The 24489-nt window shown below is 42.5% G+C and overlaps 1 protein-coding gene across 2 annotated transcripts in view; it reads right to left on the bottom strand.

The window, feature by feature from the left end:
- Positions 1-24489, bottom strand: part of MYO1D (myosin ID) — a 340193-nt gene that overhangs the window by 89711 nt on the left and 225993 nt on the right. The window lies entirely within an intron of this gene.

The raw sequence follows: 24489 nt of genomic DNA, 5'->3' as shown, positions 1-24489 counted from the left end.
CTTTTGGCTTCTTACCATAGAGAAACTGAGGATACTTGGGTCTGCCGGTCAACATGTTTTTAGAATTTATGAACTGTGTTCATAAATCTCAGATCTAAAGAATTCTGGTATAAGAGGCTGTTCACAATTAATTGGTTACTACTTAATTTTCTCTGGAGATTAAGGTTTCTAAGAGTTAAAACTCTGCTAAATGTAATTAAGACTGATGGAAATAAGGAAAACAACTCTGTCTGCAGGAAAGTAGGGGACATATGAGAAAGATACAAGGAATGGGAATACCTTTTTTTGAGGGCAAAAGAAATTCTGTCCTAAAATGAGACTGGTTGCTTGGAGAGAAAAGGCTTATTAGGACAAAATCCAAATGAAAAAGAAAGCTGCAGAAGGTTTGTGAAGGGAAATCTTTGGAAAAGAATTTTATGCATGGTCAGGACTAGGTTGAAATAAATGGATTTTAAAAGTATACAGGTATAGGGGCGCTTGGGTGGCTCAGTGGGTTAAGCCTCTGCCTTTGGCTCAGCTCATGATCCCAGCATCCTGGGATCGAGCCCCGCATCGGGCTCTCTGCTCACTGGGAAGCCTGCTTCTCTCCCCACCCCACCACCTACTTGTGATCTCTGTCAAATAAATGAATAAAGTCTTATGAAAAACATTTTAATAAAGTATATGGGCATAGGGGGCTCCTGTGTGGCTGAGTTGGTTGAGCATCCAACTCTTGATTTCAGCTCAAGTCATAATCTCAGGGTCATGGGATCGAGCCCCACAGGGGGCTTTTCTCTTAGTGGGGAGTCTGCTGGAGATTCTCTTTCTTTGCCCGTCCCCTAGCTAGCACGCCTGCACGCATGCTCTCTCACGCTCTCTCACTCTCTCTCTCTAGTAAATAAATATATAAAAAATAAATACATTTTTAAGGAAAAAGGAAAAAGGAAATTCTGCTCCTCTCCTTGTAAAAGACAAAATTTTCCTGGACTCTTGGGTCTGCTCTTCATAAGAAAATGTAAGCCAAGTTTTTCTTGTTGTTGTTTTTTTTAATATCTTTTCTTTATCTGCCCAGAAAACCAAACCTGTCTTTATCAGGTCTTTGATTACTTAAGAAGGTTAGAACTTCTCAATGTTAAAGGAGGTATGTGTTGCTAACAACTATATAGCTCTATGTACAATCTCTTACTGCCAGTTTGGTTAAATGTAAACATTAAATTTATGATGATCTGTAATCATATGCTTGGAACTTTCTGAGGGTTTTAACCAACTTCCCAGATATGTGAATTGTAAACGAAGTCTCCGGATGAATTAGACTTATTTGGTACGTTAAGTTATGTGGGAAGCGCTGTCAAACAAACGATGAGAAACTTTAGGTCATGTTGTATGGGTGGATGCTTACCTGTTCTAGAAATTAATGAAATTCCTAGAGCTTTAATATGTTCTGGTATAAGGTCATCATTTAAAATTTTAATTATTAAAACACTATGTGTCACAAGAATAACTACCTTTCATTGTCAGCTACTTTATAACAAGCCCTCATATCAGATCTTTAACTATGTCTATTTTTGAATCTTTTGTCATTTATAGTTACTGTTCTGATGCTCTTGTGGAATAAGTTTTGTCTTCAAGGAGATTCAGGAAGAGGACTTTGACAAATATTTATTTGAGAGAGAAAGAGAGTATGCATGCATGCAGCAGAGGAGTGGTAGGGAGGGGGGAAGGGGCAGAGGGAGAAGCAGACTCCCCGCTGGGGACCCTGAGATCACGACCTAAGCCGAAGGCAGACGCTTAACTGACTGAGCCACCCAGGCGCCCATATCTTTAAAATCTTAAGACTAAAATGTGTCAAAATATCCAAAACTAACAAAAAAAAGCTGCATTCAAGAAAGAAGAATTAGTAATATGGGGCTAAATAAATTGAGGAAGATGATTATAGTTTTTATGACTCTTATTTGAAACACTGCTAGTTCTCTAATGTTTGCTTCTCCAGATTTAAGGAAACTTTCTCTTAAGATTTATGGAGATGTGATAAAGTATTCCTTTATAAACAAATTGAAACACTGAACTCTTCTTTTTACTAGAACCCTCCAGAATTCAAACTCTCAGTAAGTATTCTTTCTTTCATGGCAATTATAGTTACTTGCAGAAATTCAATAAGAATATGTTCTCCTATCATTTCTCAGGCTTTTGGCTAAGATCAAGTGAAGAATGTAGGTTCTTCATAAAATTAAAAATAGAAGTTCCTGGGTGCCTGGGTGGCTCAGTGGGTTAAAGCCTCTGCGTTCGGCTCAGGTCATGATCCCAGGGTCCTGGGATCGAGCCCCACATCGGGCTCTCTGCTCAGCAGGGAGCCTGCTTTCTCCTCTCTCTCTGCCTGCCTCTCTGCCTACTTGTGATCTCTGTATATCAAATAAATACATAAAATCTTAAAAAAAAATAGAAGTACCTTATGGCCGGCAATCACACTAATAAGTATTTACCCAAAGAATACAAAAATAATAATACAGAAGGATACATGCACTCCAAAGTTAATAGCATCATTATCTACAGTAGCCATATTATGAACAGCACAAGTGTCCATCAACTGATGAATGGATGAAGTGGTATATACATAATGGAATATTACTCAGCCATAAAGAATGGAATCTTGCCACTTGCAATAATGTGGATGGAGCTAGAGAGTATTAGCTAGGTAAAATAAGTCAGAAAAAGACAAATACCATAGGAATTCACTCATATGTGGAATTTAAGAAACAAAACAAATGGTTGGGCCCTGGGTGCCGCAGGCGGTTAAGCATCTCTCGGATTTGTCTCAGGTCATGATCTCAGGGTTGTGTGATCGAGCCCTGTGTTGGGCTCTGTGCTCAGTGTGGAGTCTGTTGAAATGTCTCTCTCCCACTCCCTCTACCCCTTCCCACACTCTTCTCTCCTTCTCTCTCTAAAATAAATAAATCTTAAAAGAAAAAAAAAAAAGAAATGAGCAAAGAGGGGAAAAAAAAAAGGAGAGAGGAAAACCAAGAAATAGACTCTAAAGTTAGGGAACAAATTGAAGGTTACCAGAGGGAGGCGGGGCGGGGGGGATGGATGAAATTGGTGATGGGAATCAAGGGCACTTGTGCTGAACACCAGTGATATATGAAGTGTGGTATTACTATACTGTACACCTGAAACAAATATCACACTATGTTAACTAACTAGAATTTAAATCATACTTAAAAAACAAAAACAATCTGTTCTCCTTGTAATGGGACGCCACTGGAAATGTTGGTTATACTACTAAGACTTTGACAGGAATGCTGTACGTGAGAGAGGTAGTCATAGACTCAGATATCAGACAGCTTCAAGGAACTAAGGTTGACTTTATGGAGCCCATAAAGCCCCTTTGAGATGCTGGTCTGATCCCTTGCTTCTGGGTTCCGAGCAGCCCCACCAGGTGAGTAAAGAATGTCACTTCCTGGCAGGTACAGGAAATCTTGGGATATTCTGGGAACCTTGGGAAGAGGAATACACCCAAATCTACAAGTACTGCAGGCAAGTCTGATGACAACTATTTGGCATGGCTCTGCTCTTGCATGGCTACCAAAGAGTTCAAGCTAGAGATTCCTTATACAAAATTCCACCAAAGCAGATTTTAAAGGATCTCTATGATCAATCACTATTCTTGCTGAGCTTATGTAAATAACCAGGCTAGGTTTGTTAAAACTGGCCTTGGTTTACAAACAGATCAGTCTTGATTTGGCTATCTGGAAATCAGGGTGAATCTGGAGAGAAAAATTATGTTCCAATAACGCATCCTTATGGATGTTAGGTTCTACTTTTGTCTTTAAATGTTGTCTGCCTGAGCTAGACAACTTGAGGTCCACTTCAGAGATACTGCCATAATAGCTCATGTATTGGTAGATAGTCTTCCTGCTTGTTACTCCATGGGGATAATATAGAACCTCATGGGCACGTGATTATTTAAACACCTGGTCAATGGAATGGACTCCCCAACATTGCTCAATTCTGTGTGGCCGGGATAATAAAAGTGCTCCTTAAAACCATAACCGATATGATACACCACCCCAATACCAGCACATATAGTGACATTTCCATCACTAAAATGAATGTTTCTTGCTGGCCTATGGTAGATGTTACATGGGACTCGTAAGAGACCCTTCTCTTATCTTCAGATTATCTAAATGTTAACTGAATATGCCAGTGCACAGATAGGCTGAGGACAACGAATTCCCCAGCTATGTAGTCCTTTCTATTGATATGCCCAAGGTGGATATATGTAGCTTACTCCCACAACAGGACAACTAAGCCAAAGGCCTTTTTGTACTGAGAACAGAAAAACCATACCCTGATTCATGGCCCCAAAGTACTCACCAAATGGGATGGATCCTGCCCACCCCCACCAAAGCTGGGGTAACTGACAGCTTTGCTAGAGATTGGATGAGATGACAAGGCCTCAGATGGCTAGTACCTAATGGAACACAGTTGTTAACGTGGGCCAAATTTGTGGCAGTGGATTCCACCAGGCTGGACTGGAAAATATACTACAGGGCATGCTGGGACGCATGGCCACAGCACCAAGACTACCCAAGTCCAGGCAATCTTTTGTATCTAAAACAATGGACAAGATCCGTGTGTTATTGCTGTGACCATATGACATGAATTTTTCTCCCATCAGGTTTAGAGGATGTCATACGGCACGTGGAGGCTCTTGATAAGTAGACAATTAAGGCCTTAAATGGTTCTCAAAAAAGCATTACACCATAAACACTGAAATGATCCAAGTACGCAAAGCAGTTCTACAAACTAGAATGGCATTAGATGTCTTAATCGCAGAACCCGGCAGACCATGTGCCATTATTACAGAGAATGTTGTATCTACATTCCAGATTATGACAAAAATACAATGGGATTACTTACTGGATATGAGTCATCAAACTGGTGCTCTTACATACCCTCCATTGTCACCTAATGGTATTGGTTACATTTCCGGTCAGGACGTGGACTAGGGTCCACACTAAAGTGTCTTCTCATCGCTCTTATTTTCTCTCTTTTAAGATTTTATTTATTTCAGAGAGAGAGGGGCATGTGTGCACGAGGAAATGTAACTGGGGGAGGTGGAGGGGCAGAGAGAGAACCAGGCTCAATCCCAGGACCCCAAGATCATGACCTGAGCTGAAGGCAGACACTTAACCAACTGAGCCATTTAGGCACTCCACTCTTCTTATTTTCATTGTAATAACAATCCTAGGGGTACCTGGGTGGCTCAGTCAGTTGAGTGGCTGGATCCTGATTTTGGCTCAGGTCATGATCTCAGGATTCTGGGGTCTTGCATGGGGCTCCATGCTCAGTGGGGAGTCTGCTCGAGATTCTCTCTCACCATTCTGCCCCTCCCCCCACTTGTACTCTCTTTCTCTCAAAATAAATAATTAAAGCTTTAAAAAACCAATAATCCTAACGTGTTGTCCCTCTCACTTTGTCTTCTCCTATTGTTGAGATATGTGCAAGCAGGTACTAACTGCTTTGCTCAGCTGACAGACGATCCTTCCTACTTGAAACAAATTCACCTTCATGTTCACTCTTGACTCTATAGCAATGGCTTTCCATTATAACTACCTGTAGGGACAGACACTGACCAGTTTCATTCCAGAGGTAGAGACATCCCTACGACCCCTGTCAGCTTGAAGAAGTTACAGAAGATGAGCCCTTTGCCCTTCGAACCTTAAGAATTTAAGGACCAAAAATTGGTCAGAAGAAAACGATGAGGGATGGAAGCAGAAAAATGTTCACCATTAGTCCAGAAGGCTGACATATAGCCTGCATCGTCTCATGAAGGATCAAAGACGTGCTGATTGCTACATTCTTAAAGGTCATGAGAATGACTGCCTGTACATCTCACCCATAGTTCATATCCAGCTGAACGATAAGCACCACAGAAGTCTTGTGAATGTAGTTTTCTTTTTTCCAATTAAAAAAAATTCTTTTAGTGAAAGTAGGTTTAGAAGTAGAAATTTGAAAAAAAAAATTATGATCTAATGCTCCCTGCACATCCCCTCCCCTTGAGCACGAAGCATATAACCACCAGCTTCACACGGCAAAAGTGCAGCTCTGCCCACATGTCCCATCCCCGTGCTATTTAAATAAACTGACTAAGTTATATCATACAATGTCTCAAGAATTCTTTCTTGGCTGCTGCAGACCACAAACAACCCCACAACAAAAGCACTTGACAATACTCAGCATCCATTCGTGATAAAAAGCTGTCAAGGAGCCAGGATTAGAAAAGAACACAACCTGGTAGATCACATGTACATAAATGCCTCAGCGAACACCACACTTAGTGGTGAAAGACTGAAGGTTTTCTGCCGAGATAGGAAGCAAGGTGAGGACTTCCATGGCCATTGCCGCTGGGCAACATCAGACAAGAAGCCCTAGCCAGTGCAATTAGGCAGGTTTAAGGAAATTTAAAAGGAAAAGGAAGAAATAAATGTCTCCATATTATTTTGATTACATGATTATCTACATTAAGAAAAAAATCCCAAGGAATCTATAAAATAGCTCCTAGAACTAATAAGTAGGTTTAACAAGGTCACTGGTTCTTGTTGGTCACAAGGCCAACACACAAAAATATTTCTATATATTAGTAATGAACAACTGGAAATAGAATTTTAAAAAATTTAAACAAATTTTAAGTATGGTTGACATATTAATTTTGGAAACAGAAATTTAAAGACAAAACTACCCACAGGAAGTCTAAAATAAAAAATACTTAACGTATAAACCTAAAAAACATGTACACTATCTATTGAAAAAATACAGAATGTTGATGAGAGATATCAAATGAAAATGTTGACGAAAGGTATAAAAGAAAAATCAAAATAAACACAGAGATAGTATGTTCATGGATTGGAAAACACACTGTCATCAAGATGCACATTTTCCCCAAGAGGATCTACAGATTTAATGTAATCCCAACCAAAATCCCAGCAGAACTTTTTGTGGATATCAAGAAGCTGATTCTAGGGGAGCCTGGGTGGCTCAGTGGGTTAAAGCCTCTGCTTTCGACTCAGGATATGATCCCAGGGTCCAGGATCAAGCCCCGCATCAGGCTCTCTGCTCAGCAGGGAGCCTGCTTCCTCCTCTCTTTCTCTCTCTGCCTGCCTCTCTGCCTACTTGTGATCTCTGTCTGTCAAATAAATAAATAAAATCTTAAAAAAAAAAAGAAGAAGCTGATTCTAAAGTGTGTATGGAAAGGCAAAGGAACCAGAATATCCAAAACAATATGAAAAAGAAGAACAAAGTGGAAAGACCCACTGTAGCTGATTTTCTTAATAGAAAGTGACAGTGATGAAGATAATGTAATTGTTAAAGGGATTATCAAAGGGAAGAAAACAAAGATTGGTGGACCAAAGTGAAGAATCAGAAATAGACACAAATATAGCCAACCAGTTTTTCATTAAGGTACAAAGGCAATTCAATGGAGAAAAGATGATTTGGACATTTGGGTAACTTGGACCATTTGGACAGCCACATGCAAAAGAAATAAACATCAACTTAAATCTCACGCCTTATGTAAAATGAATTCAAAACGAATCACAGATATAAATGTAAAATGTAAAACCATAAAACTTTTATTAGAAAACACAGGAGAAAATATCTGTGACCTGGGATGGGGCCACATTTCTTAGAAAAAACACCCAAAGCGCCACTCATAAAAGAAAAAAACGGGTCAATTGAATGTCATCAAACTTAAAGCTTGTCTTTGAGAAAGACACTGGCAGGAAGATCAGTGTGTAAACAACTCTTCAAATTCCACAAGAAGAAAGCAAACAATTCAATTTAGAAATGAGCAGAAGATTCCAAGTCCCTTGGCTGGCAAATCAGCACATGAAGAGACGGTCGACATCATTAGCTAGGAGGGAAATGCAAATCAAAGCAGAGATGAGGTACCACCACAAACCCGTCAGAATGGCCAAATAAAAACAAAAATAAATCAACGCCAACAGCAAAGTGGGAACACCAAAGAGGGCGGAGAACAGCTGGGACTCTCACACCCTGCTGCTGGGAATGGGAAATGAGACAGTCACAGGGAAAGCAGTCAGCGGGTACTGAAAGAGTTAAAACAGAATCACCACGTGACCCAGCAATCTCACTCCTACGCATATATCCTCGAGATGTAAAAACCCTATGTTCGCTCAAAAATGTACACAGGAATGTTTATAGCAGCTCTATTCACAGTGACCCCAAACTGGAAACCACTGGATATCCATCAGCAGGTGAATAGAGAAACAAGGCACCATATGTCTATACAATGTAATCCTATCCAGCAATAAAGGGAATAAACTCATGATACAAATGACTGGTAGGCAACAGTGCCGACAAATTTTGAAGGCATTATGCTGAGTCAGCCGCAAAAGGTAACATGCTGTACGGTTCCGTTTATGCGATATTCTCTAGAAGAGAACACTACGTATGGACAACAGATGGGTAGTTGTCAGAGTTCAGCGCCAGCGGTAGTCTGACCCAGGGGAGTTTTTTGAGATGATGCACACTTGTGTGTCCTGGCTGTAGTGGTGGTTACACAAATCTACGCATGTGTTGAGACCCATAGGCTTATATACCGACCACCACCAAAAGCCAATTTTATTACATATAAATATAAAAAGTAGAGCTCTTTGCTTATTTTGATCCCCAGATAGTCAGTCTGCTTGGGTCAGTAAAGCAGAAACCTGCGTGATTTTTCACTCTGTGGGTTTGTTCTCCTACTGCAGGAAATACCAAAGTGCCACCTCCTGGCCACCACAGGTGCTGTCAGCCCTGCGATCAACACTGACAAGCTAGCCGCTGGGGGGAATGCAGAGTGCCAGGCCGCCTGGGAGGGGGGTGCGGAGGCATGCACCAAAGATGCTGAAGGCACAACCCTCGTTGTAGGGGATTCCCAATCCAGCTGGACCAGTGGAACAGACAAATAAACAACCGAAGAACCTTTTAACAGTCCATACATTTGGAAGCCCTCTTAGTTCCATGTCCGCATTTTACAGATACGGAAATTGAGGCTCCAAGAGATTAGCTAATTTGTGGACCTTGGAACTGGAATTCGGGCTTTTAGACTGAGTCAGAACCACGTTCTTTATCATAAGCTTTTTCAAATATCATGCACAAGTTAACATAAGTTGCATAAATAAATATCACTAAACATCAAGTGAATAAGTTTTCACAGGAGGTAAGTTCTTAGATTGACTTTAAAAGAATGACAGGGTCAGCGCTTAAAAGAGAGAAGGAAAGATAATCAAGGCACTGGAAATCATCTCACAAACCCATGCAGGTCATTGGCTTTCTGAGGCCACCGGTAAGAAGTTATATCAGTCTTCCTGCCACTAGATGTAGCCCATCCAGACGACTTTACATGATTAAATTAAAAATATCTCTTTTATTTCTAAAAGCATTTTAGGTCTGTGATGCTTCACTCTCATTTGGCTATTTTAGATGCAAAATTTAGAACTGAGTTTATATAGCCCTTCACGGGAGAGTCTGATTAAAGCCTAATAAAATGAGAATTTTAACAGGAGTAACTTCGTCAGCACATCCCAGGAGCCTTGGCTGCAGCAGTGCAGGGAAAAGAGATTCGGTGGTGTCTGCTGAAACCATCCAGATGGAGGACCCCTTCCTAGACACTGCCTGGGCCAGAGGACTCTTTTCTCAGTCCCCTTCCCATTGCAGAGTATGGGCTTCTCCTCCTGCCTGTTTCACCCTGTCTGGCGGCCAGATGCTGCTGTGCATAGGAACTCCTCTCTTGTAAGCCCAGACTATGGGTCAGAGCTCTGGAAGAAAAGAGGGACAATAGCACCCAATTTCTTCTGCTACACAAATAATCAAAGATTAAGCTCTGTTGTCACCCAGGTACGATACACAGCTCCCAGAATGTCCCCTTGTGTTCTGGGAAACAGGCTGGTAAGTGGGGAAAAGCCATGGAGAGAGGATGACTTGGGCACTAACCCCAATTCAGCTATGTGATTATTCAATCATGTGAGGCATCTGTCTTCTACAAAAGAAGGATCACACTAGATGTCTTATCTCCCCTATAAGATTATGGTAAAGGATCAAATAGCCGCAAAGATAAACAAACAACACCCCACCCGCCTTCAGGGGGTTTTACCCTCTAACCTAAAAGAAGATAGACGGCAGTACCTGAAAACCTTTACTTGAGTTCCATGGAAATGGAAGGCGTCGTAGTGAATTACATCTGTTAGGGCAGGGGTTGCGGCCTCAGCCACAGCACAGAAGGAGGTTTCTCTGAACAAAAGTGAGACTCCTTATCAAGGATTCACTCTGTTAGCTGCCTTCTTATGTCTCATCATCTGTGGGATCTCTGTGCTATGATGTATCTAAACCTTCCTCTTCTTTGGTATTCAAGATTCTTAACAGGGCAGATATAGTCTCTGACCGTAACCGATCTCATTTCTTCCAGATCCTCCTCAGCAAGGAGGACCCAGCAGGGGACGCAGCTATAGATCTGGCAGTTCAGAAGGAGAGGGCTTCGGCTGAGAAAGGAAAGCAGGTGTCCTCCTTTGCAAGGGAGTCTGGGCAAGAAAGCAGAGCAAAATAGAAAAAAAAAGATTCCTAACACATAGTTGCATTTTTTTTTTAAAGATTTTATTTATTTATTTGACAGACAGAGATCACAAGTAGGCAGAGAGGCAGGCAGAGAGAGAGGAGGAAGCAGGCTCCCTGCTGAGCAGAGAGCCCAATGCAGGACCCTGGGATCATGACCTGAGCCTAAGGCAGAAGCTTTAACCCACTGAGCCACCCAGGTGCCCAGTTGCACTTTTAAGTACAAAAAGACCAATATTAGAAAAAGAAATAATTCTGAAAGATAAACATGATAAATTAAAAACACAATGGTTCAAAACATCAAGTTGCACATTTTAAATATATATACAATTCTTATCTGTCAATTATGCTTCAATAAACACAGAAAAAAAATAATGCAAGCAGTATATAACAACCAGATACCACAGAAATAAAATAATAATAGAAAAAATTTCCCAATGTTGAAAGATTTCAGTGTTGAAAGATTCCAGTCTTTGGATATAAAAGAGCCACAGATACCAGCCCAACTTAAATAATAAGGAGTCACATGGAAATGTAGCCCAGGGAAAGTTTTGAATCTCTAGAATAAAGGGGATAATATCTTCAAGTATCTGGGTACAAAAAATAAATTTTCTACACAGGAAAATAACATTCAAGTCTACATACTTTTAAGAGTTTAAAGAGTTTATTTATTTGTTTGACAGAGAGACACAGCGAGAGAAGGAACACAAGCAGGGGGGAGTCGGAGAGGGAGAAGCAGCCCTCCTGTGGAGCAAGGAGCCCGATGTGGGGCTCGATCCCAGGACCCAGGACCCTGAGCCGAAGGCAGACGCTTAACGACTGAGCCACCTACGCGCCCCAAGTCTACATATACTTAAAAAAAAAAAAACCTGTCTCCTCTGTCTGAAAATGTAGAAAGGTGTGGAAAGAGAAGAAATATTAATTTTGTCATCATCCACAGGAGAAGAGAAGTAAATCTATTTTATTCTTGGTCTTAAGAGATCAATTTAAACATTTAACAGTAACCAATAAATTATTAGAGTTAAAAAGAACATAAAACTTTCTAGTAAAAAAGACTGTGTGGTACTGGCATAAGGACAGACTTATAGATCAAATGGACTAGAACTGAGAATAAACCCTTATATAATAAACAAACAAACAAATACATAACACCGCTAAATTTAAGAAGAGAAAATCTTGTCCGTTGCTATAAGAAATGTGAATAGGATACAACTTCTTTATTGGGTAAAGAAGAGTCACAGATTAGGGCAAAACCAAAATATAACTATACACTGTTTATAAAAGATGCACCTAAGAGAAAGACATAGCAAGATTAAAAAAAAACAAAGGAAAGGGCGGCAAAGATACGTCAGAAAGAAAGTGGGATGGAAACAGTTAATGACAGACAAAACTCCTAGGCAAAACCCACTAAACTGTTTTATATGGACAAAAAGTATAATTTAAAAAGTGAAAACCACCTGGGTGGCTCAGGTGGTTAAGTGTCAGACTCTTGGTGTCGGCTCAGATCATGATCTCAGGTTCCTGGGACTGAGCCCCGCATGGGGCTCCACGCTCAGCCGTGAGTCTGTCTGAAATTCTCTCCCTCTCACCCCTTCCTGCATGCTCTCGCTCTCAAATAAATAAATAAATAAATAAAATGTATTATATTTTAAAATAAAGATACAAAATGAAAACCGCCTCTTCATGCACTGAATAATAAAATAGAACCTTATTAAGCAAAACTGTTCTAACACAAGAAGAATGGACTGGATTGTGAACTTAGTAGGTGACCCGGTCTTTGGCCATTCAAGTAAACAATTGTAAGTGGGGGAAGAGAGAGGCTGAATAACCAATAGATTTGACTGCCAATTAAATCAAACATCTATATACATTTAATACGGTCCCTGAGACGTTTACCTATATTTATCAAGTGTTGGGGAACAAAGCAGCACCCCCTCCCCAATCACAAAAAGCAGGATGTGTGTTGGTCATATGCTCTAATCACAGTGCAATAAAGCTGGCAAATGATGAAAAGGTTAATAGCACAACTTCATCAGTCAGGGCTCTTTACACAGCCCCTGGACTGAAGGACTGTAGTTGCAATTACAGATAATAAGTTAATGAGAAAGAGAACTTGACACATTCAAGGATGCAGCTAAAGCTATAATCAAAAGAAAACACGTGGTCTTAAATACTTTCATTATTAAATAAGGGAGTAAGTTAAAAGACAAAAAGCTAGGGAGGGGCACCTGGGTGGCTCAGTGGGTTGAAGCCTCTGCCTTAGGCTCAGGTCATGATCCCAGAGTCCTGGGATCCAGCCCCGCATCTGGCTCTCTGCTCAGCAGGGAGCCTGCTTCCTCCTCTCTCTCTCTGCCCGCTTGTGATCTCTGTCAAGTAAATAAGTAAAATCTTAAAAAAAAAAAAAAAAAGTGCAAGTCATGTTTAAAAAAAAAAGCTAGAGAAAGAATAAAATAAATCAAAATAAAAACTAATTCAGATAAAAGCAGAAGTGGATGTAATGAGAAAATCAACATCTACGATAAATCCAAGAGCTGGTTCTTTGAAGAGACCAATAAAAGAACCCAACCCCTGGCAGAGTCTAATTCAGAAAATACAAGTCAAAACCACAAAAACCTAACATTATGAATGAGAACGGGAGTTAAGAAAAGGCACGCTTACTTTAGAGATTAGAAGAGGCTGACATTTGTAATTTCATATTCATTAATGAGGAAGCTTGTGAAATGCATGATTTTAAGGAAAATACAAATTACTGAAATGGACTCAAAGGAAGACAAAATGATCAAAATTGATTCCTAACGAGGAAAACTTTTTTTTTTTTAATGTTGTCAGAAAAACAGTCTCCAAATGTTCCTGGGCACAGATGAGGTCACAGGCGATCTTTCCAGGCCCAGGTAATCCCCATGCCACTGAAAATGCTTTAGAACGGAGAAAGAAACCTTCCTGATCCATTTAATCCTGGTAGCAAAATTTGAGGAAGATCTCTTACATGTACACGTACTACTCTGATGAGGACAAATAAAAAATCCAAAATAATTAAGAAACTGAACTCAGCAGGCTAATACACCGTGACCAAGGGGGACATCCCACAAGCCAGAGGACAGTTCAGTAGTTAAGAAATATCTCAGTATCATTTGGCTTATCAATAGGTCACCTTTATGTGGTATCTCTGTGTTTGTCCAACTAGAATTATTTCCTTGTAGCTAGGCTTGACAGCCTTCCCTTTTCCCAGGCAAGTTTTCCCAGACAAGTCAGGTATTTCTGTCATTTTTATTCCACAATACTCCACGCATTCTCTCTATAGTAGGCTGGTAAGTATTCAAATATATTTACACTTGTATCATCACTATAATATTGGTTTTAATATTTTTCTGATCATCGTAATCTGGCAGCAAAGTGCTGTAGATAAAGGAGAGAAAAGACTTCCTCCACTGTATAATAATATTTTGGGACTAAAAACAAGTACCATGACTGAGCACAGAGATTTTTGCCTGGATTGTTTCAATAGAATTTTTAAATGAGAGAGACTATGTTCATAGGTACCTTTTACCTTTTATTATTTTTATAAGTAGCAGCTAAAATAAGAGTTAAGTGGAAATTAAAGCATATAACTCCAGTCCTACCCAAATACTCTACACAACTAGACCCATCAGTCAAATAAGATTTTTAAAATTGAGGTTTAACTAACATAAAAGAAAACTCTCAGACTTTAAAGTGTATTGGTGGATGAATTTTTTGACACCCAAGATACAGAACTTTTCCATCATGCCAGAGAGTTCCCTCTGTTCTTTTTAAGTCAGTTCTATATTTGTAAGTCAAATTGACTTATTTAGCCCTTGAGAGCTAAAAGGATGAGCTCATTACTTTAGACCTAGAAATCCAAGGGCCCGCTGTAGTAAGAACAAACTCGCAAGATACTGAATTTTCTCCTTATCCTTTCTCTGTTTTCATGGGTTGTACCACAGGAATTATGAGGCTTTTACAAAGAAAATAGTCATTATTTAAAGATGACAAACCAGCCAAATGTTATTATGCTCTTTGAGGAAAAATTAAAAAAAAATTTTTTTTTAAATTTTATATACTTATTTGACTGACAGAGAGAGAAAGAGAGAGTGAGAGAGGGAGCAGAAGCAGGGGGAGTGGGAGAGAGAGAAGCAGGCTTCCCACTGAGCAGGGAGCCCAGTGCTGGCGGGCTCGATCCCAGGACCCGGGGATCATGACCTGAGTGAGTCCAACACAGACACTTAACAATGAGCCACCCAGATGCCTGAACCGTTTAAATTCCTATGGTAATATAGAGTTATTCAAGATTGCTTGAAAGAGGTGGTTTGGAATTTAAACCAATTTTGGTTGCATTCTTGCATTACGATTTCTTGTGATAGAAATGAACTTCATTTGATTTCTCTTAATAGAAAGACAATCCAGGGCGTGTCTCCCTCTTCCACTCTCCCTGCTTGTGTTCTCTGTCTTTCTCTGTCAAATAAATAAATAAAATCTTAAAAAAGAAAATTAGGTAATCCTTCGCTTCCAACTTCTGGTTTTCAATAGTCAAAAAAACGTCATTTCAAGGCTATGAACCCGTAGTTGCTGGATTAGATTCAGTTTGTAGGACAACAACCAATACCAAGTATAAGTCTACAGCTGCAAAACGGTGCCTTGAGATGTATGTAATAGCACAAAAGGTCAGGGGATGGGGTTAACTCCCCCCAAGTCCGCTGTAAGTACATGTCGTTTTGCCCTTTTTTTTTTTTTTTTTGTGCCCCATATTGCTCTTTATCTCCCTATTCGCATCTATACGTCTCTGCCTTTCTGTGTGTGGGCACGTGCTTTGTCAGTGACGCTGTGGGGCCTCGAGATGCTAGCTGTGAATCCCAGAATCCCAAGCAATCATTTCAAGAAGCTGAAGGTTTCTGGAATGTGTGAATCATAAGAAAAGGCACTGACATTTTCTGACAAAAAGACTCTAATAATGTAATAGACCATGAGCCCTTGAGCTCTTGTTACTTTAAAAAGAATTAATCTTTTAAAATGATGATTGAGCCCTTGAAAACCATCAAGGACTAACGGGGGAGGAGAACATATGCTTTTTTCATGGTGGTTCGTGTCTGGTTTTCTCCCTTGGGCCTCTCTTCCCCAGACTTCCTCTTCTCAAGTGGGAAGATCTTGTCTCTTGCGTGGTTAGTTCTCTCCGCACACTTCTAAGGGACTTCCTTATCTTGTTTTTGCCCCTCTGACCAAAGATGTGTCCAACACACAAACAGCTCTCATAAAATTGTAGCGGTCACTTAGTTTCTTCACGTATCTGCATGTATTTTGATATATATGCGTGGCCTTCCGGGTTTATTATTTTCTTGTCCTTTGGTTTGATTACAGGATTGTAATATTTACACTCCTCTGCTCTCAGTTAACAAATAGATTTGGCTTCTCAGTGATGGAGAGGACATTCTGTTCATTCTGCTTCCTATTCAGAAACTCAGAAGACAGACACTCTTTTTGCAGACACCTGGTGACTTTCTCATTTTGACTCTGTTCTCTGGCTCTCTATCCCTGGGTTTCTCGCAACCTCCTTTTTTCTCTCCCTTTCCCTCCTTCTTTCTCCCGTTCCTCTCTCTGTGGCCCAACTAGCTATCAATCAGAAATCCTAACGGTGTGGGCTCGTTGTAATAGCGCAGTTTAGGAAGACGGAGAGTCGACCCCCTTACATCACTTGAGAGCAACCGAGTGCTTGTACTCTGGGCCACCATGTAAGGGGCTGACGGTCCTGGCGTCACTGTCCCCGAGGAGCCCACGCTGCTCAGCGAGGTCAGGTGCTGGTGCTCCGGGCAGCAGTGCTGGCTCGCGGCCCCAGCCCCAGTGCCGCACAAGTGGGTGTCTGAGGGGACCCAGGGTTCCCATCCCCAGTTGCTGAATCACCCCAGCCTCTGCGTCTTGCCAACCACAGCGTATGTATTGGGGAGTGAAGACAGATGGGTCCCACAGCGCCATTTCCAGTTTCCTAACTCATGGATTCTATGGACAGAATAAAGTGGTGGTGGTTTTATTCCACGAAGTCTGGGTACTTTGTTACACAGCAGGAGTCACTGGAATGCAAATGCGGAAGGAGGGGTGAGCTCCGACCCAGCCTTGAACAGCCAGTGCTGGCTTTGGGAAGCAGCGGAAGCCCGGTGGTGGGATAGGGATGGGCCTTAAGGGGGCAGCCCGTGAGTGCCGGAAGGCAAGCAAGGAAAATGGTATTTCAAGCTTGAGGACAGGAGACCCTTGTTAGGAAGCGGCAGAAAATCTGACAACACTGTTGCCTATGGGGAAGGCCAAGGCTGGAAAATATACCAGACCAATTCAATGATTTAGATAAGGATTTCTAGACAGAATATTGAAAGTGACATCTCCGTGAGAGGAGAGAGTTGATCTTAATAGAGAACGGGTCAGCTTTCGTGCACAAGTTAGAAGAAATAGAAAGAAGCCAGTGCTCGCTGCGTTTCAAAACACAGCTCTTTCTTAGTCCCAGCTTTTCCAGATGGCAAGGGAGTGTCAAATTAAGAAATGGCTTCAGGGCAATGATCAAATCCAGAGTGGGATTATAGAATCTTTGGTCAAAACCTCAGAAAGATCTAAGGCAGTGCTTCATAGAAACTTCCAGACAGACTAAAGGCTCTCTCTGTATCTTCAGGCCATGCCTTACAAAGTTTCTCTGTTCAACAGCAGGGCTCTGACGAGTCCCACCGTGGCGTATAAGGAGCCCAAACTATAGGAGCATTTATCTTGCAGCCATCTGCAGCTGTGGTTTTTGTCTGATACAGTGGATTAAAAATTGATGCATGGTAGGTCCACCAATATTTCAAAGGAATTATATCAGGTTGGACAGAAAAGGACAGAGATGTTATAAAATGTAACAAAGCTTTTGGACCCCCAGCCCTTGATGTGCAGGAAGCAGACTAAGAAGGCGACTCAGAAGCAAACACTGGGTGCTCTATTCCCCGTGTCCCAGAATGGAGAGCGTCTCCTGGGGTTCCTTTCTCTGTACGGCCACCGCATGTTGGGTGTGTGGGGCAGAGAACTTGTGTTTTTAGAGACCCACCGTTTCTAAGCCTGCAGGTTTGGAGCAGCTCTGCTGAGGAACTGCCCCCAGACTCCGAGGATGGCAGCCTGGGCCTCAACCTTGAATGCAGACCATAGCGGGAGGAGACTTCGGGGCATCTTGGGAGGGAGAGTCAGAGCAGTGTAAACACTTTCTGACCAAGGGGCAGACTGTGGAGGACTTAAAACATATTCACAAATTCTTTGATGTTCCTCACCCTGAGAGATGGGGCCCATGACCCTCCCCTTGACCACAGACTTGCTTTGAACCATGAAGAGGACACTGAAGGGACACGGGCAAGTTTTGAGGTGAGGTATACAAGGGCAGTGGCTTCTGCCTGATTCACTGGCACGCACATGCTCTGAGCCCTGAGCCCCCTTGTAGGAAGCCTGACTACGCTGCCCCTCATGTCGTGAGGAAGCCACGCATCTCAGAAAGGCCTCAGAAGGCTCTCCAGTGAGCAGCCCCGGCCTTCAGGTCTTCCTGGCTCAGGTGCATGAGCGAGCTGTCAGGGACTTCAGCCTCCAGCCCTTCCATCACCCCAGCCTTCTAGGTAGGCTTCCCAGCAGAGGCCCCAGACGAGGCGGAGCAGAGACGAGCTGTTTGCTTTGCTGTTCTCAACTCCCGCCTGACACAGAACCCATGATCATAATAAAAGGGTCATGGTTTTCGGTTTGGGGTAGGTTGTTATACAGCAACAGTGACCTGAAAATAGGGAAATCTTCATTGTGTAAATGCATCATGGAAAGAATGCATATTCACAAATATCACTTTCAATGACTTTTAAGAAATTTTATCATGTTGGAAGAATGGTTAAGAAAATACTGTATTTTAGAAATGTTTTCCAGTTTCATCAAACGTAATAAAATTACTTGTTTGCTTTCTTGAGGATTCAGTGGCCCTGGTGAATATCAATTAGTAAATGTGCTTCAAAATAGATGTGTCTTCAGGGTTACTGGAGTTCATATGACCAGACCATACAGAGATCACAAACCCCACAAATCATCCCAACATGTGCAAACCACATGGCATTCCAATGGTGAAATAAAATCCATCATACAAAATATGGGGTCACAAGCAGAAACAAAAAATTGTCTTAAAGTCAATATAATCGACTTTACATATAAGCACCTACTTACGAGCCCCATATGACTGATCGATATTATTCAGGTCAATGAAAATAATTGTAATCAACTAGCCAAAAGGCTAAGTTTCCATCATTGACTGACACGCGCTTTCAACCCTTGATTTTTTTTTTTTTTTTTGACAGAGAGCACAAGTAGGCAGAGAGGCAGGCAGAGAGAGAGAGATGAGGAAGCAGGCTCCCTGGTGAGCAGGGAGCCTGATGTGTGAGGTTCGATCCCAGGACCCTGGGATCATGACCTGGGCCGAAGGCAGAGGCTTTAACCCACTAAGCCACCCAGGTGCCACTTGATTTTTTTTTTTTTTAAAGATTTTATTTATTTACTTGACAAAGAGAGACACAGAGAGAGAGAGGGAACACAAGCGGGGGAAGTGGGAGAGAGAGAAGCAGGCTTCCTGTTGAGCAGAGAGCCCTGGTACAGAGGCTCGAACTCAGGACCTTGGGATCATGACCTGAGCCGAAGGCAGAGGCTTAACCCACTGAGCCACCCAGGCGCCCTCAACCCTGATTTTAACAGCTCAGTGAGAGTGACTCAGTAAAACCCTCCAGTTAAGTCTCAAACACCGATGCCTCTCACCGCACAGAATGAACAACACGGCCACAATGAACTTCAGTTTCTCCTAAATATTCCACGTCTTGAGAGGGACTGAGGGCACCGTCAAGAAGAAAATTCACAACCTAGATAATGTTCATGAATCGGCTTCATAATTAACACAATTAAACACCGATTCCTTTAGAAGCTGTCACCCAGGAGGCTGGGCCACAGCCTCCTCGGTTAATTTAAAGCCTTGAGTCACTTTTCCCTTTTGTTGTGAGAACCTTGTCTGTGGCGTGCAAATTTGGCTATTTCATCTCTAGATTAAATTTGTCAAATTCCTTACTAGAAACATGGCTGGAACCTGCCAATTCCTGGGAATCAGCCCAGTGGCTACTTGATCTCTGTCTGCTAAAAATCTCAGGCCTCTCCTGGAATACTTGGCAGTTTGAGCTCCTGGATTTGTACTGCAACTCAGAATTCAGTAGTTTCCTAAGAAATTGAACTTTAAAAAGTCCAAAAATAGGGATTGCAGGAAACAGCTCCAGAAATCCCACTTCAAGAGATTTTTTAATACCAAGCCATTTAGTGGAACAGAACTCAGTCTCCTCTGAGTCTTCCCGCACTTTAATTCTCATACACTGCCGCTATCGATACTTCCACATATCTGGTTCACCTCCTGTGGGTAGGAGGCCAGTGGCCACCAACCTCGGCTGCATATTACAGTCACTGGGGATGGGGTGCCAGGGTGGCTCAGTCTGCGGAGCGTCTAACTTTTGGTTTTGGCTCGGGTCATGATCTCAGCATGGGTTGGATCAAGCCCCAGGTCAGGCTCCGGGCTCCGGGCTCCGTGCTCAGGGTGAAGTCTGCTTGAGATTCTTTCCCCATATCCTTCCCTGCTCCTCTGCTCCCCTCCCCTCTACCATGCCCTCGAACTTGTGGACTCTCTCCAAAATAGACAGATAAATAAACGCTTAAAAAAATCACTGCGGGGGCTCCTGGGTGGCCCACTGGGTTAAGCCTCTGACTTCAGCTTGGGTCATGATCTCAGGGTCCTTGGATCGAGTCCTGCATCAGGCTCTCTGCTCAGCAGGGAGCCTGCCTCCCTCCCACCCCTGCCTCTCTGCCTCCCTTTCTGCCTACTTGTGATCTGTCTGTCAAGTAAATAAATAAATAATTTAAAAAAAAAATCACCATGGATCCTCTGACTTCCTTGTTCTGGGATCAGACTGGACATCTAGGGTTTTCTTAAAGCTCCCCAAGTGATTCTAACCATACACAGCCATTGACTTAGGTAAAACTATTAAATAACTGGGTCCCACACAGTCAAATTATTATTTTAAAAAGCTAATTGTTTCACTAATTGAATCACATTTTGTATTATCCATTTTAAATTCATTTTTTTCTCTCTCTTAAAATATCAACTTAATTAAGTCACTTTCCTTACTGGTATTTTAATTGAATTTTTTTTAACCTTCCAAATTAATGATCCTCTCAATGCAAAAAGATGAATTCGCTCATAATTTCAGGCTTACTTTCCTTATCCTGTGCTTGTCAATATGCTGAATCCATATACACTGGTGTTTCTTTTAGGGATGATGAGTGATTTTCCATTGTATCCTGGTCATTTTGGGAACTGTGTTATCAGATGCTGGATCTAAGTTAAACCTTCTGTTTTCACAGGCTTCTGCTACAAATGGATCAGCTGGGAAGAAGGTACCAGTACTTTACTGCTGGATGGGAGTGGAAGTGCAGGCCCCTGAGATGGGTCTCCCCTGACACCACGCCGGTGGGGAATAGGAAAGGTACCTCTTAGCCTCCAGGAGGGGGTAGAATCCTGGGGTCCTCACTCAGCTCCCCTGATACTGCGGAAAGGGAACTAAACACCTATCTTCCCTTGGGTGGGAGTTGAAGCACAGGCCCCCCTTTGGGCCTCCTATCTCCCTCGTGGGGCTGGGGAGGGATGGCAGGCGAGGACAGAGGTCTCGGCTTTCCACGAGACCTTTACTGATAGAAGTGGGTTTAGGGGCTGTAATCCCTGACTGCCGATGTTTTTCTGGAGAAGTATTTATTGTCAAAAAAAGGTTTCTGTTTCGCGGGGCTGCTCATTTCCTGGTCCTTTGGAAAGAGACAGTGAGCTCATCTTGTTCAAGCCCATAGTATTTCTGGGCTGACGGTTCCTCCTGGGAACTTGCTGCCATGTGGCTTCTGGAGTCCTGAAGTCCTGAGCTACCCTATCTTCTCTCCACCTTTCGGAGTCTTATGTCTGTTTTATAATAGAGTGTCCAGAGTTTTTAGTTGTATCTAATGAGCAGGACGGGGTGAAATGCATCTATTCCGACTAGTCCGGAATTGCAAGTTCTAACTCTTTATTTCAGATTATACCCGCAAACAGATTAGAGAATGTGGTCTTCTCCACAGCGAGTCAAGGAGTCAGAAGGCACATATCACGTGAGCGGACAACACCGGTCGTGTTTGGGGAAAAGAGGCTGCAAGTCTCCCTCTCGTTAAAATACTGATCATTTCTCAAATGGGAGTGTCGAGCTTAGACCTTTCTCCGGAGCTCTGGATGGGTGTTTCTGCCTGTCTGGGGAAAGCACAGGCAGGGGTCCCCTGGAGGGCCCATCTGTTAGACCTTGCCAGACCCAAACTCCTCACCTTGCCCGAGCTAACCTCCTTCTCGGGGTCCTATTTCAATTATGTGCTACCGGTCACAGCACATCCTGAGCCTTTAAAGAGAGGGCAGGGTAGGATGAAAAAAAATTATCTAAATACATGTAGGAAATGAAACTAGGGCCTGGCACAGAGAAAATATATTTTTGAAAAATGTTAACTTTAAGACTATCTCAGGGGGCACCTGGGTGGCTCAGTGGGTTAAAGCCTCTGCCTTCGGCTCAGGTTATGATCCCAGGGTCCTGGGATGGAGCCCCATGTCAGGCTCTCTGCTCTGCAGGGAGCCTGCTTCCTCCCCTCTCTCTCTCTCTGCCTGCCTCTCTACCTACTTGTGATTTCTCTCTCTCTGTCAAATAAATAAAATCTTAAAAAAAAAAAAAAAAGACTATCTCAGAACTTCTGATGGCTTGTCTTTTTTATATCTGGTGCCACTGAATCCGATGACATTACCCCGAGTCCATGTAAAGGTCTGTATTTCAACAGCCTCTCCTCTGCTTAGTCCATACTTTGAGATGCTGTCAGAATTAGCTTCCTAAATGAACCTCATCGTGCCACTTAAAATCTGTTGGTCCGCACTGCCAAAATCAGTCGTTCACACATCCCTTTCAGGAATCTGCAGAAAGCTGGGGCATCTGGCTGGCTCAGTTGTAAAAGAAGGTGACTCCTAATCTTGGGGTTGTGAGTTCGAGCCCCACACTGGGTATAGAGATTACTCAAAAAAGAAAAAAAGAAAAAAGAAAAGAAAAGGGGCGCCTGGGTGGCTCAGTGGGTTAAGCCGCTGCCTTCGGCTCAGGTCTTGATCTCAGGGTCCTGGGATCGAGTCCCGCATCGGGCTCTCTGCTCAGCAGGGAGCCTGCTTCCTCCTCTCTCTCTCTCTCTCTCTCTCTGCCTGCCTCTCTGCCTACTTGTGATCTCTTTCTGTCAAATAAATAAATAAAATCTTTAAAAAAAAAAAAAAAGAAAAGAAAATTTAAACTAAAAAAAAAAGTAAGCCAGGGTATGTCACGCTTAAAAAAAAAAAAAAAAGCTACACATGTCCAGTGCAGTATAATGCATAAGTGTTAACATCTACGTATGACCCTCCGAAACTCTCCCTTTTCTGAGAAGCCTTCTACACATTCCACGCACATGCACAGCAATTCATGTTTATCTTTGTTTTAGCATTTAGTAAGCTGCACCATGACAATTTCTTTTCTTTTCCTTTTTTCTTTTCTACTTTTTGAAAAAGATTTTACTTTTTAGCAATATTTACACCCAATGTGGGGCTCGAACTCACGACTCCGAGATCGAGTCGCACGCTCCATCACAGAGTCAGTCAAGGTGCCCCACTGGGACGATATCTGTATGTTTGCTTCACCCACTAAAAAATAAGTAGACACTGTGTGTCTTTCTCCTCTTTCTTTCCCCAGTAAGTAGCATAGTGCCACAGAACCACAGCAGAGAGTGGATGGTCAACATTTGTGGAATGTGTGGAAGACCATGAGAGGAAAAGGCAGACATGAGGCCAAAGGGCTCTCCCTCCTCAGGAAGTTCTCATGGTTCCCTCTGTTCTTCTGTGGAAGCCACCCCCTCACTCACAGCCTCAAAAGTCTGTTCCTACTGGTCGCCTGACGATTTTCCCCTCACCTCACCTTCTCGGGATGTTTTCATCCACTCTCTGGTTTCAGCTACCACGTATTAATTTCTTCCAAATCTATATCCTCATTCTGGATTGTTTTCTAGACCGCCCACAGTCACTGGGTCTCTCTATTTTAAGTTCCCCAAACACCTGAAAGGAAATCCATTTAGGACTGAACTTCTTTTCCTTTCCACACTCTCCTACCACAGCCCTGCTTCCCTCGACACTTCCCACTTTGGCGAGTAACCAGCACTGCCATCTGCCCAAACTGTCCAGGAAAGAAACCTATGCGTCCAGACCCCGTTCTGTCCATGCCCGCTGTTTCCACCACTTAAAGAGCTCTTGGATCTGACCCCCTCAATTTCTTAACAGGATTACAGCAGCTTTTTAATTGCTTTCTCCCTCTCCAGTCTTGACTCCTCCAACTCATCCGGGAACACCGACTTATTGAGCACCTACTGTATGTATCATAGTAACAAGAGTCCATGCCCCTTCTCTCATGGAAACTCTGATAATGGGGATTCTGGGGGAACCAGGCTGTCAACAAGTGTGCAATGTGACGGGGGTGACATGGTCTATGAAGAAGAATAAAGTAGCAATGTGAAGGCATAGAGATGTCTGGGCGGTATCATTCTAGAAAACCCCTTTGAGGTTACTTGGGGGCAGGGACCCCATGCAGGCACGAGGGAGAAGAACATTGTAGGCAGAATGAAAAACAAGAAGGAAGAATGAACAGTGAGGAATGGAGGGTGACTTTATCCTATTCCTCTGGATTCCACAGGCCTGGGATTGATGGTTTGCAAGGGGGCTAAGAGCAGCTTACAATTATTGAGTATTTTGCTGCATGTCAAGAACTAGGC

The sequence above is a fragment of the Mustela putorius genome, unplaced genomic scaffold, assembly GCF_011764305.1.
Source record: "Mustela putorius furo isolate JIRA1106 unplaced genomic scaffold, ASM1176430v1.1 tig00003962_pilon_pilon_pilon, whole genome shotgun sequence".
NCBI lineage: Eukaryota > Metazoa > Chordata > Mammalia > Carnivora > Mustelidae > Mustela > Mustela putorius.
The sequence above is the reverse complement of the archived record's forward strand: the minus strand, read 5'-3'. Positions and strand labels throughout refer to the sequence as shown.